The sequence below is a fragment of the Brienomyrus brachyistius genome, unplaced genomic scaffold, assembly GCF_023856365.1.
Source record: "Brienomyrus brachyistius isolate T26 unplaced genomic scaffold, BBRACH_0.4 scaffold736, whole genome shotgun sequence".
In the NCBI taxonomy this organism is placed as follows: domain Eukaryota; kingdom Metazoa; phylum Chordata; class Actinopteri; order Osteoglossiformes; family Mormyridae; genus Brienomyrus; species Brienomyrus brachyistius.
Genome location: NW_026043011.1, coordinates 29,316 through 35,000, shown reverse-complemented (window position 1 = coordinate 35,000; position 5,685 = coordinate 29,316).

The following is a 5,685-nucleotide window of genomic DNA, read 5'->3' as shown; positions in this document are numbered from 1 at the left end:
TTCTTAAGGCTATAAAGCCAAAGTGTGCATCAAATTAAAGGACAATATTTGTGGTCCACAAAGAGACCAGACAAATGTCTATAGCCCCAGCAGTCAGAATCACGCAGAGAGAAAACTCTGGAACTGTGGGGAAGAAATTGAGCACAATGCACAAATACATTACAGGAGCCATGATGTATTTAATTGATGACTGTGATTTTCTTGTGATTTTTGATAAATTAAATGTTTGCTCATTCGAATGTCTGCACTATCAACTAATAGGGAATTCTTTTTGAAATTCTGAAAATAAAATACTTGAGTATCTTCATACAGACACACACACACATATACATCTATAACACAAGTAACATTTACCAGTGACCTACAATATAGCCTTGATATATACACACACACACATACAGACACCCATCCCCAGCAGGCTGCGAATGCATATACAGTGAGGACTCTGACACTAAGTGCTTGTGATGTGTGGCTGACCTGCAGGTCACATAGATATTTGTTACTTTATAAAATAATAATAATAAAAACCCATATATACTAACATGTCCTCACTAAATCTCGCTCCAAGCTAGCGGGAGCTGTGAGCAAATGAAATGGATATGTCCTCTTTGTTTCTGAAAAGCAGCACTATGCTCTTATGCAGCTAGGAATAAGGATGAGCCAAGTGGCCTAACAGTATGCAAAAGATAAAAATGCAGCTAAGGGAAAATATTAATGCATAATCGTATGGTCCGAGATCATTTATATATATGTACCCACTCCTGACATGGAGCTATATACAAAATACCTGTGTGATACTTAATCACACCAAGGACCATTTAGGCAATAAAAGGCCTCAAGTTTTACCAGTGCGACCCACAGGTCATTTACACAAACAGTTAACATTAGCATCTGAGATGAGGGGACACAGACTTTGGAAGGGCATGACAGCCAGAGTCAGTTCTGTTTGCACTCCTACCTGAGGCTATAAAGTCAAAGTGTGCATCAAATTAAAGGACAATATTTGTGGTCCACAAAGAGACCGGACAAATGTCTATAGCCCCAGCAGTCATAGAGCAACCCTCAAAAATATTAGGAGCATTATAGACTTTATGACAGTGATCTGTACAGGAGAGGCAGCCTGGGAAATGGCTACCACATCTAAGGAAGGCGGCAGGCATGGAAATTACCCACAGCTGATATGGGGACATTGGCCCTTCGATCATCGGATTAAATTATGATCTTCCATATTAATCTAGAGATTGGAAAAACTTGTATAATTACAGCTAATATTCATCTCGTGACTATCCAGCAGAAATCACTGCAAGAATGCACTTATAGAAATTTATTCACTAGGCATCTCAGTATCTTCCCCTCAGTTTAAATGCATTCTTGTCCCCCAACAGAACTGGGAAGGCAGCTATCAGACAGCTGCAGCAGAGGTGTTAAGTGGGCACTTAGTCAAACAATACAAATGGCTTGCTCTTCCACAGACCAATGGCTGACTAGAATCACGCAGAGAGAAAACTCTGGAACAGTGGGGAAGAAATTGAACACAATGCACAAATACATTACAGGAGCCATGATGTATTTAATTGATGACTGTGATTTTCTTGTGATTTTTGATAAATTAAATGTTTGCTCATTCGAATGTCTGCACTATCAACTAATAGGGAATTCTTTTTGAAATTCTGAAAATAAAATACTTGAGTATCTTCATACAGACACACACACACATATACATCTATAACACAATTAACATTTACCAGTGATCTACAATATAGCCTTGATATATACACACACACACATACAGACACCCATCCCCAGCAGGCTGCGAATGCATATACAGTGAGGACTCTGACACTAAGTGCTTGTGATGTGTGGCTGACCTGCAGGTCACATAGATATTTGTTACTTTATAAAATAATAATAATAAAAACCCATATATACTAACATGTCCTCACTAAATCTCGCTCCAAGCTAGCGGGAGCTGTGAGCAAATGAAATGGATATGTCCTCTTTGTTTCTGAAAAGCAGCACTATGCTCTTATGCAGCTAGGAATAAGGATGAGCCAAGTGGCCTAACAGTATGCAAAAGATAAAAATGCAGCTAAGGGAAAATATAAATGCATAATCGTATGGTCCGAGATCATTTATATATATGTACCCACTCCTGACATGGAGCTATATACAAAATACCTGTGTGATACTTAATCACACCAAGGACCATTTAGGCAATAAAAGGCCTCAAGTTTTACCAGTGCGACCCACAGGTCATTTACACAAACAGTTAACATTAGCATCTGAGATGAGGGGACACAGACTTTGGAAGGGCATGACAGCCAGAGTCAGTTCTGTTTGCACTCCTACCTGAGGCTATAAAGTCAAAGTGTGCATCAAATTAAAGGACAATATTTGTGGTCCACAAAGAGACCGGACAAATGTCTATAGCCCCAGCAGTCATAAAGCAACCCTCAAAAATATTAGGAGCATTATAGACTTTATGACAGTGATCTGTACAGGAGAGGCAGCCTGGGAAATGGCTACCACATCTAAGGAAGGCGGCAGGCATGGAAATTACCCACAGCTGATATGGGGACATTGGCCCTTCGATCATCGGATTAAATTATGATCTTCCATATTAATCTAGAGATTGGAAAAACTTGTATAATTACAGCTAATATTCATCTCGTGACTATCCAGCAGAAATCACTGCAAGAATGCACTTATAGAAATTTATTCACTAGGCATCTCAGTATCTTCCCCTCAGTTTAAATGCATTCTTGTCCCCCAACAGACTGGGAAGGCAGCTATCAGACAGCTGCAGCAGAGGTGTTAAGTGGGCACTTAGTCAAACAGTACAAATGGCTTGCTCTTCCACAGAGCAAAGGCTGACTAGAATCACGCAGAGAGAAAACTCTGGAACAGTGGGGAAGAAATTGAACACAATGCACAAATACATTACAGGAGCCATGATGTATTTAATTGATGACTGTGATTTTCTTGAGATTTTTGATAAATTAAATGTTTGCTCATTCGAATGTCTGCCCTATCAACTAATAGGGAATTCTTTTTGAAATTCTGAAAATAAAATACCTGAGTATCTTCATAGAGACACACATATATATCTATAACATAATTAACATTTACCAGTGACCTACAATATAGCCTTGATATATACACACACACACACACACACACATACAGACACCCATCCCCAGCAGGCTGCGAATGCAAACACAGTGAGGACCCTGACACTAAGTGCTTGTGATGTGTGGCTGACCTGCAGGTCACATAGATATTTGTTACTTTATAAAATAATAATAATAAAAACCCATATATACTAACATGTCCTCACTAAATCTCGCTCCAAGCTAGCGGGAGCTGTGAGCAAATGAAATGGATATGTCCTCTTTGTTTCTGAAAAGCAGCACTATGCTCTTATGCAGCTAGGAATAAGGATGAGCCAAGTGGCCTAACAGTATGCAAAAGATAAAAATGCAGCTAAGGGAAAATATAAATGCATAATCGTATGGTCCGAGATCATTTATATATATGTACCCACTCCTGACATGGAGCTATATACAAAATACCTGTGTGATACTTAATCACACCAAGGACCATTTAGGCAATAAAAGGCCTCAAGTTTTACCAGTGCGACCCACAGGTCATTTACACAAACAGTTAACATCAGCATCTGAGATGAGGGGACACAGACTTTGGAAGGGCATGACAGCCAGAGTCAGTTCTGTTTGCACTCCTACCTGAGGCTATAAAGTCAAAGTGTGCATCAAATTAAAGGACAATATTTGTGGTCCACAAAGAGACCGGACAAATGTCTATAGCCCCAGCAGTCATAGAGCAACCCTCAAAAATATTAGGAGCATTATAGACTTTATGACAGTAATCTGTACAGGAGAGGCAGCCTGGGAAATGGCTACCACATCTAAGGAAGGCGGCAGGCATGGAAATTACCCACAGCTGATATGGGGACATTGGCCCTTCGATCATCGGATTAAATTATGATCTTCCATATTAATCTAGAGATTGGAAAAACTTGTATAATTACAGCTCATATTCATCTCATGACTATCCAGCAGAAATCACTGCAAGAATGCACTTATAGAAATTTATTCACTAGGCATCTCAGTATCTTCCCCTAAGTTTAAATGCATTCTTGTCCCCCAACAGACTGGGAAGGCAGCTATCAGACAGCTGCAGCAGAGGTGTTAAGTGGGCACTTAGTCAAACAATACAAGTGGCTTGCTCTTCCACAGACCAATGGCTGACTGGAATCACGCAGAGAGAAAACTCTATAGAACTGTGGGGAAGAAATTGAGCACAATGCACAAATACATTACAGGAGCCATGATGTATTTAGTTGATGACTGTGATTTTCTTGTGATTTTGATAAATTATTTTATTTTGATATGCGGGGCATGGCGGTAGCTTCCTCTGACTGACACATAAGAAAGCAATGTGTCCCTCACAGTGACACTGGGGGTGGGGTGTGTGGGGCTACGGGAGGCAGGGGTGTGGGACGCAGTCAGAATGGTATATTAATTAAGAGGAGACATGCATATGTAAAGTCACTCTGCCTCTGCTTCCAGCGAGACCAGAGCTCCAGATTCTGTTGAAGATTTTACCTTTTGTTGAACAGCGTCTCAAGAATGCCTTCCAAGTCGTAAGTTATGGTGAATTTATTATTGCATTTGAATCTGGAGAAATTGTGGATGAACTTGTTCTACTTTACTGACACTGTGCAAAAGTCTCTGTCCACTGACTGCTATTGTTAAAACTTAAATTGCATCCATTACACAACTAAAAGTATTTTTTGAAGCAACTTAGTTTAAATATAAGTGTAGAATATTATTTTGTCATTTGCTGTGTTCACAAATGGTTTATATTGCTGTATATATGTTGATGATGACTGAAATGTGTATTTATTCAACTAAAAGTAATGTATCAAATATAATCTTAATTCATGACTTTTTTATTTTTCTTTTTATCCCCAGTGCTTCCAGGAAGCATTTCCTGCTCTGCCCCGTGTGCAAGAAGACACAAGCAAACCTCTCAGTGCATCTGACTAAAGTGTGCATGAAGAGGTGTTCAAAAGAGGCTATCCAGGAAGTTATGCAGAAGGAAAAGCAGGATTCCTTTGAACTTCTGCAGTGGGGCAGGGACTTCAGCTACAGCCTCCTGCAGGAGATTTTTAATGACACTAATCCAATGAGCAGGTTGGTGGGAAAACTCTTTGATTTTTGATAAATTAAATGTTTGCTCATTCGAATGTCTGCACTATCAACTAATAGGGAATTCTTTTTGAAATTCTGAAAATAAAATACCTGAGTATCTTCATAGAGACACACATATACATCTATAACACAATTAACATTTACCAGTGATCTACAATATAGCCTTGATATATACACACACACACATACAGACACCCATCCCCAGCAGGCTGCGGATGCATACACAGTGAGGACTCTGACACTAAGTGCTTGTGATGTGTGGCTGACCTGCAGGTCACATAGATATTTGTTACTTTATAAAATAATAATAATAAAAACCCATATATACTAACATGTCCTCACTAAATCTCGCTCCAAGCTAGCGGGAGCTGTGAGCAAATGAAATGGATATGTCCTCTTTGTTTCTGAAAAGCAGCACTATGCTCTTATGCAGCTAGGAATAAGGATGAGC